This window comes from Haliotis asinina, chromosome 2 (assembly GCF_037392515.1).
Source record: "Haliotis asinina isolate JCU_RB_2024 chromosome 2, JCU_Hal_asi_v2, whole genome shotgun sequence".
In the NCBI taxonomy this organism is placed as follows: domain Eukaryota; kingdom Metazoa; phylum Mollusca; class Gastropoda; order Lepetellida; family Haliotidae; genus Haliotis; species Haliotis asinina.
Window position 1 is genome coordinate 88,238,042 of NC_090281.1, and position 15,861 is coordinate 88,253,902.

The following is a 15,861-nucleotide window of genomic DNA, read 5'->3' on the forward strand; positions in this document are numbered from 1 at the left end:
AAAAGTAAAATGTAAAATAGATTAATATATTTTTGCAATTCTCTGCTCATGTTCTATTTTTGAATCAGTTTCATTCATTAAGAGGTCAAAAGGTAACACTCATAAATCATACAGCAAAAAATAGATTGTTTATATTTGAAAATGGATACTTGTTCTCCAAAGAAAATATTTGTGTATACCCTGCACCACCCACATGAAATTGACAAGACACCAACCACCAGTGTATATCACTCTATTTCAACCATTGTCAATTTCACCCAACATATTTCATCTCACCCTACCTTTATCACTGGTAGCAGGATACCTCGTAAATAACATCATCAATCAATGTCTGTGACCTGTCATTCTTGTAATTGCCAATCATAACCCTGTCACGGTTCCCATCATGAAGCATGTTCCTGACCTGCCTGTTGTATAAACACTGATATCTACAGCTCATACATTGCACTTAGTCTCTGGAATGATTAGCTGGATAGTCTTTCCCAATTAAATTGGGAGTGAAAGCTTGTTTGTTCTGCCAAAGGAAACGCCCTGGCTATCAGATATGTCATTCAAAAAAAAAAGAAAAAAAAAAACAGTCTGCAGGTAAACTTCAGGAAAAGTGTTGTTTTTTTTCAAATGATGAACAGGAAGGTTACATTGTTCAAGATAATAATCAAGAGTCGATGTCATTTACAGTAAAATTCCACATCAGACTTGAAGGGAGCCTGCTAAAATAGATACTTTTGTTATTAATGATTCATAGTATTTCATCAGGTGACTGTGATCATAAATGTAATGTAACATTGGGAGAGTTGGGGACTAACATGTTTTACTTCCATATGAAGTAGCTTAGACTCTTATTCTGCCTTCCTTCATCAAGGAGGTGAAGTTTCTAGAACTATAACTTCTGCATACAGTTATGCCCCAAGAACTAGCAGTATCAATGGATAAATGCTGCAGCAAGCATCAGGTTGTCAGTCAATGACTTGTAAACAATGAAACCCTTACTAGAGAAACAAGCAACTAAAATTCTGAGCAACTATCTCCACAACTAGCTAATCACCACCAAATCCACTTTGGTTGACTTTAATGACAACCTTAAGTTTCTTGGCCAAATGAAAATATAATTCCCCTTGGATCAGACAGGAGAAAACTACAACCCCATGGCTTAGTGAAACATGAATATCAATATTTCAGAAACAGCTTTCCAAATACTTTGAAAAAAAAAATCATCTGTTTTTTCAAGAACGGAAGATGTATTTTTTTAAATCAGGACAGTGGAATGTCCAGAAAAGTTATCACCAATGAGTAGGGCATAAACAAGAACCAATCTGTGTTGTTCATGTTAAATATTATCTTCAACATAAACATAATTCAGTTGACTGATTGCAGCTTGCTATCAAGCCCATATTTAAACTGCTAAAATACGCCAAATAGCATCTTGATACTCATCACTATTAACAAAGAAGACAGATTTCTATGGTAATAACACTCCACTTCAAGAACATATAACAGATGTTTTAAACAGGACGTGAAAAAGACTAAGTGGATGATATCAGATTATCAATTCCTCCTTGATATAATTTCTACATTGCCATCCAGAGATGAAAGATATCAGTATTCAAAGGCTCTGGCCACTAGAGCATACCGGAATGTTATCATGTTATCGACCAATAAAGGACAGTTGGGATACCCTCACAATGCTATGTTCCCATCTTTGTAGATGTTCATAGCTGTCAGTCAAGACGGTGACAGGGATGGAACATAAACACATGTTGTTTGTCAGGGCATTGATATCGTGTTCATTCCCAATCTGTTAGGACTCAGTAACCTTCAACTTATATCAGTGTACGTCTCAGCATACTTATCTTACTATGCTAAGGATTACTGCCTTTCAGAATTATTCTCTAACTTCTTGGCATGATGTCCATTTAAATCTAAGAATCACAAAGAGATTTTAAAAGGAGTTCCGATGTGAAGGCACTGTATGTCACTTGTAATGTGTCATGGCTGAATGAAAGAAGGTAGAAAAAGATACAGATCAATGTTTCTATGATAGGAATGGGTTTAGTAACTGTCATACCACTGGGGGAAATGGATCAGTTCAGAAACTGTTCACCTGAAGTCAAATCTTATTTTACTTGCTCTAAGTATTTTTTGCACCCGTCAGATGATATATATATTTTTTATACTTTTTCTTCAATCACCACAGGTTGGCTGGTTAAAAAATATTTACACAATTTTGTTGGTATGTTAATCAAACATTGATACACAGTTACCATTCTTTAGAAAAATATGTTCTGTATCAGTAAGCTCATCATGACATCATCATCATCATGAACAAATTTAGGATAAATTCAGAATTATATCATATTTCCATTTGAACAAGTGTTACAAGTGCTGCCTCTGTAAAGAAGTGAAAATTTCTGAATTCTAGATTTATCAAAAATGTAATGTCTGATCAACCACTGGAATTGTCCATGCAAGGCGTATCACATGAAACCCATGTAAACCTTGAAAAACCTCATGAAGGAATAATGACTGAGTGATATAACTTGCAAGTCTTCATTTAGATCTACTACAGAGTATAAAATTGAAATTTAAAAGATATATAATGAAATTTACAAGTGTTATCTAAACGAATAATTCATGACAGTTAAATGCATAGAGATCTTGATTAAAATGTGTACACATATAATAAATCATGAATCACTACTTTCCCCATTCGGTACAATTGTAGTACATATGGTTATAACTGGAATATTAATTGAAAACTATATGAAAGTTTAATGGATGGAAGTTATTGATTAAAATATGTACAAATTTAATAAATAATGATGCACTATTTTCCAGTTCAGTGCAGTGCATTCAACCCTGAACTCCAATAACTGAGAGGAAGACACAAAAGTAAACAGTGTTAGTAGGTAGGTACTGCTGTGACAGGTGTATAGCGTGAGCGTCACACTTCGAGAACACAAAAAGCACACTTCAAGTGCAGGTACCCCATGAGAGATGATCTTTTTCTTAATACCCCCACAGTTTGAAGGAAATGTTGCACAACATGTGGTGTGTCAGTGTAACAATGACCCACGGAAACTGTCAAGAACCTCCTTTGTTGAAATTGACAACACACTGTGAGCTAAACAGATGCTAAATACAAGCACGACTCTTGTCCATTAAATGCTTCACAATAAAACAGACCAAACATTAAGAGATACAGTCCACTGATGCTCAGCTTGGAATAAAAGGAACATCATAAAGAATAGAATAGGACCAAGACATCTTCCTTGGTGACCTCCTATTCCCTATATGCAATATGGCCAAATACTGGAAGTGAAGGCATGGGTCAATCTTTGTTTGTACAAGCTCACATAAAGATTGATATGTGCTATGTTAATGGAAAACAGGAAGACCTCATGGATATGGTCATATCCCTAAAGTTCCTTATGCGTTGAACTACTCCTGTGAAAGCATATATATGGTTGAGTGGGCTTGTTCACATATGGCTCAGACACAGTGGGAGCCAGTTCTATGTGTCACATTCTCCACACATCATAACTGTTAACAGCAGCGGCACTCCGTACTGCATACCCTCACAGATATACTTCACAAAGGCCCTGAAGCAGCATTCTCTCCCTAACATAATGTCCTGATGATAAATTTGAAATAGTTTTATGCAAGCTCATGTTAATAATGACTACATTTTTTCATTACATTTGCTGATATAATGGAATTCATAAAGCCAGGTTTGTTTGTGTCTGTGAACATGCAGTAACTGATGACAACAAATGTTATTATTTTGAAGGTGTGCAGTAGATGTTATAGACATCATGAACTAACTATCTATCCCTACTGTGGCTCAGTCATCAGGCAGGACAATACCAATATTCCCAATGGTACTGTCGTCCGTTGTGACGGGGAAACGAAAGCTGTGTCAAGCTGTGTGAGTGAGCTGAAGTTTTACACAGCATTGAACAGTATTTCTGTCACATCACAGTTTGACATCTTAATTTCAGCAAAATCAATTTCAGTGTAAATCACAAAGAATCATTTAGTGTTGACATCAGTCCGAGATTCACCCAGGTCTCCAGGCTTAGTGACATGATGGGCAAATTTTTGAAAACAACATATTTCGTTCAAAACTGGGATTCGTATTTCCAGAGGAATTATGACATTGCATTGTAACAGTGTACTCATTGTATCATGTCAATATGGTCTCTTTCCCTTTCTTTAGAGGAATGGTGTGACAGTATAGTGGATAAAGCATTTGCTCATCACGCTCAAGACCCAGGTTCAATTTCCCACATGGGCTATATATGTGAAACCCATTACTGTTGTCCCCCGCCCATGCTATTGCTGGGCTATTGGTACAAACAGAGTAAAACCACTCACTCACTCACTCACTCACTCACTCACTCACTCACTCACTCACTCACTCACTCACTCACTCACTCACTCACTCACCCACTCACCCACTCACTCACCCACTCACTCACCCACCCAAACACCCACCCACCCACCCACCCACCATTAGTGGGATGCAGGTCAATTCCACAAAACAATTCAAACAGATTACTTCATCCATGCATACAGCATAAAAATATATGATTCAAACGAGAGGATCAGTGGATCCTGAAAAGACTAAGAGATGTATGTCCATACAACAATTTCCACACATCTGACTAATGGGGGTGTTGGTATGGAATAGGACAGGCATCCATGGTGGTCTTATTGGTTTGTCTCCATCATAGATGAAACTTTCTCAGTAATTTATGACAACCATAAACTTCAGCAAATGTTGTTCCAGTCATAAAGTTGGTCAAAGTATAACACCAGGCACTTGGAGGGTGTGACCAACAGCGTTCCAAAATATTTGTCTTGGAGCACTGTAGGTCACAAGGAAGACACAACTTAATGGACCAATGTTGTTTTTGTTGGCACTGTTTCAGTGCAGCTTGTGGTGGCTAAGCTAACTGAAAATGGGTTCATTGCAGCTTTTGAAGCCATGCATTTTTATCTCTTAACATTCTGTTTATGGTAGAAAGAATCCAGCAATATGGATGATTGACTTCATGCGCCCAGTGTTCGACTGTTCATGAAAAAGCTTCACACACTGGTCTGATATCGGTCAACCATATAATGGATTAATAATCTGAACCAGTTTACCTGTAGTTTTTTAAACCCCTGAATCTACTCATCTGGGATGGTGGGGTGGCCTAATGGTCAAATCAAATCTACTCATCTGGGATGGTGGGGTGGCCTAATGGTCAAAGCTGTCGCTTGTCACCCTGAAGATGCAGGTTTGATTCTCCACATGGGTGCAAAGTGTAAAGCTGATTTCTGGCGTTGCCCTACTCGGATGTTGCTGGAATATTGCTAAACGCAGCGTAAAACCAAACTCATCTTAGCAGGAAATAGAAGTTTCCCTTGCAATTCTGTTGTTTAACCACTGGAATCTTGTGCCCTTTCATTATACAGGGAAGTTTTGGTCACATACAGTACCAGTTGCTGAACAACAAACAACATTCATGGCATCACGGTTTGAGGGAAATGGCCGCATTTCATTTGCATAAATCTGATAAATGGTAAATGATTTGAGACCTGTCACTCCTTTTCATGAATGTGTATGATAAGATGTTTTTAAATTTGACTTTTCAATGATACACCCTAAGGATTAATATGTACAATTATTTCTTATTCCGACATATGTTTCTCGTGTAAAGAATGTTATGCGAGTGAATTTCTGTAAGGTCATCTAATGCCTTGTTCCTGATATGCTGATGTCATAAATAATCTTTGCAGGATATTTTGATATTATCATGAGTTTCCAATGAATCGATATTATCCCGATTTCAAAAGCAATCAAAGCAGGGTTGTAGAATGATATTTTGATTGTATGCCCCAAATACCTCATATTACTTTAAGCAAGAACATATTAACATTTACTATAAACATCTTCTACGATGATGTATCACATTAACTTGTCATGTGGAAACACATGACGATGAGTTTTACATCTTGTGATGTCTACATTAAATTCGAAAAGCTTGACAACATGTGAAATCAGACCCTGTCACCTTTACCCCGTGACACATGCTATAGACGTGATATGAACCATTGTCAATTTCACCTATGGAGACATTGAACCGTGAATTGAAGGAATGAAAATGAGCTATCATGCTGGCGAATATTCACAGCAGGTTTTTATGATAAGTACTGCCTCACACTAGGACTAGTTTATGGTTCAGAAAGTTTGCTATATATAAAAATGAAAAGTAGCTTTTGATTTGACCGACAGCTGTGAAATGTCCTCCACTCTTATAACTGATCAGTGGTGGCCATGAAAAACTGACTGGAAATGGACAAGAGGTAATTTGGGAGAAATCGGTGGCAAAACAGACCCTAGGGTTCCTAATGTACTCAAAGTGGCTATGAACATCAGATATGATCAATTTCTCATTAATACAGCAGTAACACTTAAATATGTCCCTACCATGTGGTGTCTATTTCAGACATGAGTTAACAGGATCAATTTCAAAACTTTTATACTTAGAGGAAAAAACTGACTATGCTGACCATGATTAAAGGCACTGATGTGAAGAACATTCTAATTTCATATATATGTAGCTTTACTGTAGGAATGTTTCTTAAAATAATTAAATTAAATGCGAGTATTGAATCCTGTTTATCACATTTGCACCACACCAGCTCAAATTTATCACTTTCGTAGCAGACTAGAATAGTAGAATAGTTGGTAAATGTAGCGCAAGGCTTAATTCAGCAACTTGCAGTGTAATTATGAAAATTAACAACACATATTCCTTAATGAGCTTAATTTTGTGAATGTAATCTATAATGTTTTAATGAAAACCTGATTTTTAAAATATTGTAGGTAGTATTTCTTCTGAGAACATAGATCACATCAAATAGTCAGTCTTGCCTAACAACTGTAGTGAAATCAGATTCTGCTGCCTAGTATTGATGTTGCGAGCTCAGAGATGTTCAAAGAATCACAAACTACACTGTGAACACCATTCCAAAAGACTCTGAACATCGGGGCCACAGATGCCTCGGAGGGTAGGTCTTCCCATATGCAACAATCATATACAAACAAAAAGAGCCTAAAAACAAATCTGTATATCCTTTTGAAACTTGCTCAACAGTGAAATGTATTCATTTCTATACCCAGCAGAAACATCGAGATACCAATTCTTTGATTCCATCCAAAATGTATACCAAATGGCATTTCACAATTTCCTTTTTACTTTAGAGCCAAAACACGCTTATTATTATTATAGGCGTTACAAAGCTATTAGAACATCGTGAACCCAGGCAGATGGCGTATTTGAAAAGACTTCAAAGCTACCTCTCGATCCATTTATCCTAAAATGTTCCTAGAGGATATAGCCTTCCAAAAATACATATTGCAACACAAACATTCCTGTCTTGGTGCCAAAGTCTGCCTTTCCCAACCATTCCGGCTAAGTCTTTTGGGGCTTTGATTGTATTGCACGGTTAATTACCACTAGTGTATAAGCAGGTTTAAGATAATGATTGTTTTGTTGCTGCCATGCTAGAATAATATTCTGAGGAAGCATTTGCTGTTTTAACTTTTTTCAAGTGGACTCACAACGGATCTAGACATGTAACTTGACCAGTTTGTAAGATGCTTAGATGTCAGGGGTATAAAGAGGCCGAAGACTTGTTGGAGGAGGGAAAGGAGATCTGAGATGGATATATGGCTTCCAGGGGATCATGTTCCGCTGACCATGAGGAATCTCAGGAACTTATTTTAGTGTTCTAGCTATATGTTTACATATGCATCTATGCTTGGCCAGTGCCCTGACCTGTGGTGGTGGGGGGGGGGGTTTAATCTGTTCTGAACTTAGTCAGCCAGTCTGGATGCTATACTTAGACATACCTTCCAGCCTTCTTGTCACCATATGAAATCAGTGTCAGATTTCTTTCTTGCATTTCCCTATTCATTTGAACAGAGAAATTTATTACTGAAATAGAACTTTCATAGACAATGTGTAAGTCTAATGTTTTATCCTCTGATGAACCAATGATGAAGCTAATGTGAAACCTGTGCTGTTTTTTACATGACAAATTGGACTTTTTACCATCTTGTTGGGTAAAAATAGTTTTTGCTCTGAACTTTAATCTTGGTAGTATTCATATCTGCATCAAACTCAAACTTTACAAGGAAAGCAAAGTGACGCAGCTTCACTCAAAGAGTTGCCCCCCTTATGTAAGCCAGGATGTCAAAGGAATATAACCATCCTTTTTCCACACAACACAGACGAATCAAGGGACCATAGAGTATGTTCCTCATGTGGCAATTTCAGTAAACATCCTGCAACTGTTGCGTAGGTTTTGGATTTCCATTTGAGATAAAATCAGGGCTATGAAGAGGTTTTCTGAAGGTTTTGTAGTCGGTGCATGGGAAAATTTCCTGATTATGAATAATCAAATGCATTCAGATGATTTGTATCATATTTTCCGCTGCTGTACAGGCGAACAATATATTTCCCTGGCAATTGTTTGTGATGTATATCTCTGTTGGGAAGGATATGCCATCTTTTCAGGAAGATCTGGTGTCACCAGAGTTGAACAGTGATTTAAAACACATGCTGACAATATAGTTGCATACACAAAAAATTCTTATCATTGAGGATATGATCAAAGTTTTGTCACTTATATTCAAAATTAATTGCATATCATTCCATACTGCCTGTTTCAAATTCCAGAAGCAAAACATTCATCAAAAATTTTCAGATTTTCCTGAAGTCACTGCAAATTGGAACTCCCCTCCTCACTTTTCTGCTTGACTCAGTTTGAAGAATTTCAAGACAAATGACAGAATTCCTTGGAGGGACAAAAGTCAATTAAACAGGGCTACTGCCGTCTTGTCCATTTCAAACACTGACAAGAAAATGACAGGTGAAAAGGTCACCTGTCATTTTTCGGTATACATATGCCTGAAGCTGTCATTTACAGAAACTGCAATATATTTCATCAGTGTTCACATGCCTATTGTGTGCATATCAAATTATGACATGTCAAAGCAAGTAAAGAAACAATTTCAAAGTTTTGTTTCTTACAAGAGACAACGTTTTCCAGAAGACTGCTCTTGACCTTAGACATTTTTACACTTGGATGGTTCTCACGTGCCAAACACAAAACACCATTAGAATAAGTTTTGTTACAATTTGACATGTCCTTTGATTTCCGCCACACAGGTGCTTGTCAATTACAGCTATAGAACGAATGACCACAAGTCTCAAAGAGGGCTGATGACTTTGGGGAGAAGTGATAGAACTGGCTGACCTCTGAAGTTTATGACTTTCCAGATCTGAAGATTTTTATTGACCAATAACTGACCAACAACTACCTGTAATTCTTAACAAACTGACGGTAGTTGGAGAGACATTATGGTGAAAGGTGTCTCTTCTCATAAAAAGACCATCAAACAGACATTTGCTTTGAACGACGACTAATGCCTGGTTGGTTATTAATGCTAATGGTCTTCAAGTTTTTCTGTTATGACTTATACCAGAAAGCTCTGACAACTCTACCACATGGGAATGTAATAAATTTTCATTCCATCATAAATTTTCCTTAGCTGTCAAATTTCCTTAAAAAATAAACACAAACTAAATTTAATTACATGAGTCCATCATTTAAGCAAATTCAATCTTCATCTAGTAAAAGGAAGCAATTGCCAGTCTCCAGTTCAAGTGAAGTGGTAATGTACAAAGATTACCAACAATGAAACATCTTCTTTAAACCAGTAATTGTTTTCGCACAGTTTTTTAATATAAGACAAAAAATACCCATAACAGCATAAAAGCAAAAATATTGAAATAGGTTCTATACCTGTTGCCAGAGCTCCTTAATAAATTACTGAACAAATATTCCTAAATTCCTTTGTCTGCATGTAAATTCCCTTAAGTCTACCAAATCAATTTGCCAAAGTTTTATCCCGACTTGTCCAGTATCCTTGAAGCTTGTATGCATTGGAATCTCCTGGGTTTCTGCCAGAGGAAAGGTTCTTGCCTGACTGATCCTCAAAGTAACATTACACATAATTATCAATAATTAAAACCTTCTTGGTGCTTGGGCTAAAAATCCATTTCCTAGGTGATCTTAATGAGTTCCTTGAGTGGAGATACAAAATGCGGGATTGTAATGTTCAAACAGAAATCTGGATGTTTTTTGTGTTATTGAGAGATAATTGTCACACATGGGATATTATGGACAAATTTGTTAGAATTTGCTGTATGCCACATGGATGAAATTAGAGATCAAATTGAATTTGTTGAAAAATTTGTGTTTAAGGATTGCAACAAATGAAATTAAAACTAATTTTTAAATGTTTTAAAGCAACATAAACACAAGCTTTGATCATCACATTATAAGGCTTTGATATAGTACATGTTTGCTAACTTCAGGCATTCCTGGTGATTAATGAAAAGAGTTCTATACTCTAATCAAGAATTTAAGAATGAATGTTTGACTCCCAAACAATTTATTCTTTAGATTACCTTTAAATTTGTATGAATTACAACTGAAAAAAGTATGAAAATTTAAATCATTTTCACACATGTTACAAAATTACAGATACCCAATCATGTGCACTTGACAATTTCAATTTCAGGAAAGGTAAAGACATTTCTTGACAGCTTTTGAAAATGAGAAAAGAGTCAAACAAAAAAAACATCTGTTATTGATGTAAGGCTTCATCCAAATAGTTGAGAGTAAACTGAAACATATGTCGAACCCTTATACAAACACCTGAAATGGCTTGCTCCCAGTGCTATACATTATGTTCCTGTGGTGCTAACTTGTGTAATGCATACACACTAATATTCGTACATACCTTTCAAAATTGTGACATTTCTAATTAAACCTACATACTCTTTGGCATGCATTTCATGTTCCTTCATTCTTTGATTTATGTGCATGAACCTGAGTCCTCCATGGAACATATAATCTTAAAATTTCAAATCATTTGATATTTTTGTTATTTAAATGGAAGCTCATGTGTTACATTATCTTGATGGCTTGACAAGAATTTATATTATGCAAGTTATTTCATATTCTCAGCAGTCTTGCAAATTGATGTTCATTTCACTGATGCTGAGAAAATGTCAAGGAAGCTAGTCCTGATTTAACGATTTTTTTTCTGAAAAAAAACAGATACAGCATATCTGTAGAAGCATATTTCAAAAGTTACACTGTTTTTCTAGGAAAGCAAACATAGAAGTTATTTCAGTGATTCAAAACATATCAATCAGAGGAGCCGTGAAACCAACAACATCACCTATCTGAGTGTACATTTCACTTCCCACACATGTTGTCAGCGATGCATGACACAGCACCATAGCATGACTAAATATACTTCCCTGCCTTTTGCCTTCCTTGTTTCTACACACATGCAATGGACACATTGGCTTTGTGAAATATACATATATGAAGACATTAAAATATAAACCTTTGTTCGGTGAGCATTGGAAATCAATATGTGACATTGTTGAACCAATCGATGACCTTCAAAATGTGTTTGCAATGAACCTTTCATTGTTACAGAATAACTTTGAGGATCTACATGAAAAAACCAAACACGAGAATATGACATGCATGAGGTTTGAAGAGTTGGAAATGTGAAGTTTTCAAAAGACCTATGGTTCTAAAAGCAAAGATTTAAATTTCTGACGAGCTGATGGTGAAAGTGTTGTGATGTGTTTTCCAGTATTTGGAACTAAACTATTTCAGAAATTACACTAATGAATATAATGAAATTGTGAAAATTTGTTTTATTATCCTATAAGGTCTTTGTTCATCAGAAATATATATATGTATATTGATTGTTGTTTGCATGAGGCATTAGATATGAACAGACATCATGTTTTGCAAACCATGCTTTGACCAACCCTTCATATTTGAGTCCAACATGTGAATAAAGGCAACCAAATACAATCACCTTCAACATGGTGCTAAGCTCAAATACAGGTTAAAGCCCAATTTGATAACACAACACTAAATATCTGTAACATGATTAATGTTCACTCAGAGCACTTAAGCATATGATATGGATTAATGTAAGATTGGGTTACACCAAGTTACATGTTGTGGTTACATGTAAAGGATTTCCTATCATATGGGCCCTCTAGACAGAAGAGAGTATTAACCCCAAACCTCAGAGGATTGAGTCTTCCATAACAAGCTTGAAGGCATTTATTGAAAAAAAGTGTATCACCATAATCTAGTTCTGATACTATTATGAAATAGCTCAAATATTGCTGAATGTGTAAGTAAAGTTACATCAACGCACTCACTTTCAATGTAAAGCTGAGGTAGAGATAGAATATTGTTGAATATGGACAAAGAAATTCTGTTTGTTTGTTGCTTAATGCCACACTCCTGCTCTGTGGTGGCAGTCCTAAATCGATCTTCACAAGGTATATATAGCAAACACATTTAAAACTGTCGAAGATTCAAGATAACTGCACAACGTGGGTGGGGTAAAACAACACCTGTCACTCACTCACTTTCCATGTATTGCTGTGATAGAGTTAGATTATTGCACAGTGAGCAGTAAAACTATATTCCCTTACTTCCACTAAAACACTATAAGATTAACTTCATAACTAATTCCTCAGAAAGACCCTTTTGTTTCTACTGATCCTTTCACATTACAAACACCTTACAGTCTTCCCCTGAAGCTTTCCCACAACCATCTTCTTAATCCCTACTAAATACTTTGACCTCACATTCTGTACAGTCTCTAACATGTTCCTCCTGGTATGACCATTTTCACAACACTCTGAGGCATCTCTCATAACACTTTCCCACAATCATTTCCTCAACCCTCTACCTTATACTCAGACAGAACATTCAGAGGCGTCTCTCTTAACACTTTCCAACAACCATTTCCTCAACCTCTACGTCATACTAAGACAGAACATTCTGAGGCGTCTCTCTTAACACTTTCCTACAATCATTTCCTCAACCCTCTACCTTATACTCAGACAGAACATTCAGAGGCGTCTCTCTTAACACTTTCCTACAACCATTTCCTCAACCTCTACGTCATACTAAGACAGAACATTCTGAGGCGTCTCTCTTAACACTTTCCTACAATCATTTCCTCAACCCTCTACCTTATACTCAGACAGAACATTCAGAGGCGTCTCTCTTAACACTTTCCTACAACCATTTCCTCAACCTCTACGTCATACTAAGACAGAACATTCTGAGGCGTCTCTCTTAACACTTTCCTACAATCATTTCCCCAACCCTCTACCTTATACTCAGACAGAACATTCAGAGGCATCTCTCTTAACACTTTCCTACACCCATTTCCTCAACCCTCTACCTTATACTCAGACAGAACATTCTGAGGCATCTCTCTTAACACTTTCTTACAACCATTTCCTCAACCTCTACCTTATACTCAGACAGAACATTCGGAGGCGTCTCTCTTAACACTTTCCAACAACCATCTCCTCAACCTCTACGTCATACTAAGACAGAACATTCGGAGGCGTCTCTCTTAACACTTTCCTACAATCATTTCCTCAACCCTCTACCTTATACTCAGACACAACATTCTGAAGCATCTCTCATAACACTTTCCCACAACCATTTCCTCAACCTCTACCTTATACTCTGACATACCATTCTGGGTTGTCTCTCTTAACACTCTTCCTACAATCATTTTAACAATCTCTAACTTATACCTTAACATAACATTCTGAGTTGTCTCTCCTAACACTTTCTCACAACCATTTCCTGAATCCGTAGCCAATACCTGGAAACATCAATTCCTAATTGCGCATATTGATGCTCATCTTGTTGATCATTGGAATGTCTGGTCCAGACTCAATTATTTATACAGCTGGAATATTCTTGAGTGTGGGATAAACCTTAACTCACTCACTTTGATATAACATTCTGTGCAGTCTTCCTCAAACATTGTCACCCTGCCTTTGCAAAATATTTTCACATCCAACAGTGATATCCTCTTTCTCAAATCACTTTTCCTCATAGTTCTGGCATCCCATCCACACACCTTTCTACAAATACTTTCGGTATTTCCTCAAAACTTCCTCCAAAACTTTCAACAAATGATGCCTTAAAGGAACCTGGAGCATATTCATAACTCACCATGTGCATTTTCACATGATCCCTACATCATCTCTCATTACAATGCTTCCGAAACCTCCTTCACCTACATGTTCTGTCTCTTATAACCTGATGCTGCCACTCCTTGTCTCACACCAATCTTTTTTTTGATGTTCCTATTTCTCTTTACCCATATACCCTTACAACTGTTCTCCACCCCTCACCCTCATCCCCGACCCAACCAATCCGATTTATCTCTCAAAATGCCCAAATCTGAAGATACTTCCTTTCCCAAACCAAATATCTCTGACCAAAACACAAACAAAACCACACCCTTCAAGACCAAAAAGTCAAACTCTCAACTCGCATCATATATTTTTATTCATAACTTCAAGAATATACTATATATTCCTGTCAAAGAATACCTTTCAGGTCCACCTATCATCTCTTTCCCACAAGCTTACTTGTAGAGATGTTCAGACTAGCATTTGGCCTCCGCACAGACCTTGCATTCAGGGTTGTTTGTTTTACCAAATAATCTTACAGTAGCATCTCTGTTTATATTTCTAAATATTTTTCATGGGTATAAGACCTGTCAGATCAGCGTGTCACATTTCATATACAACATGTTTTTACGTAAATTGCTGCTCTGTGTAGAAAGTTGCTCCTGATAAGACATAAGTCAAAGGATCCATTGAGAGTTCAGTTACCAAACCAGTGGTATATCTTTCTTTAGAACGGAGTTCAAGATGATATCTTTTAAAGTAAACTAGTGGTGAAAACTACAACCACGATTTTTGATTGAAATCAACAATTAACCGTTGTGACATAAAGCGGTTGTGTTGAATACGATAAATTTGGTTAAGAAAAACAAGTATTTTCTATTTGGCTCTCACAAGCGACGATTAAAATGGATTACATGTCTTCATTCAAATAAATTGCTTAAGGCATATTATATTAACACCTTTTAATAAAATTTGTCTTATCATACCCCTTGTACATTCATTGATGCTAGATCGAATCATTTCTTTGATGAGTATTGATAAGCAGCTATCAAAAAGCCTTCGGATATTTCTCACGTTAGCTTACATTAGCTAACTAATCTCGTCATCTAGTTAATTAAGTGTAAAAACAAAACGCTGATTAGCAACTCGGTGTCAGAATGCAACAGCCGCTCTCCCCTTTGCGCGCAGGGATTTAATCCAAATTTGTCGCCACTATCAACTTACCGTTCACGCTCCAACCAAACTGTCACTGGAGTCCTGCATGTACTCCACGTGCTGAAATATACAAGTCGACGACACAGTCCACACGTGCAACTGTCACTGCCACTGTGCAGTGTATTCCACTGATAGTGTCACTCCGTAGCGTCCAGCCTCGATAAAGTCTAATCCCATAAGAGACACAGCACAATATCCTACTACACTACGTTCGATCCTGTATCCGTGCCACGAAGATCGGATTTGACGCAGAGTCAGTCCTCACCGCTTCCGACTGTTTGGGGATAAGACCCCCTCACGCCTATCCCGTTGAAACGTCAATCACCCGTCGTAGCTCCGCCCCTCAGCCAATCACGTTCCACCTTTTTCTTACAAGCTTTGTGGGTTTGCGGTAGAGCGCTGTGCACCCTGTACCCAACTGCACAGAAATAGATTCCGCTGACTGGCAAACGCTATTGATTGGTCTGAGTATGGTGAAGTATACTTGTCATATGCACGATGCAGTTCATGTTATTGTGATTTAATAAAC

At 37.0% G+C, this 15,861-nt stretch overlaps 1 protein-coding gene across 1 annotated transcript in view; it reads right to left on the reverse strand.

The window, feature by feature from the left end:
* The window catches only part of LOC137274533 (protocadherin gamma-A3-like), a 39,186-nt gene extending 23,622 nt beyond the window's left edge, over window positions 1-15,564 (reverse strand). Inside the window, exon 1 of the mRNA XM_067807774.1 lies at window positions 15,342-15,564. The gene's annotated coding sequence lies outside the window, so the exon portion shown is untranslated. The remainder of the gene's footprint in view (window positions 1-15,341) is intronic.
* Window positions 15,565-15,861: the final 297 nt, after the last annotated feature.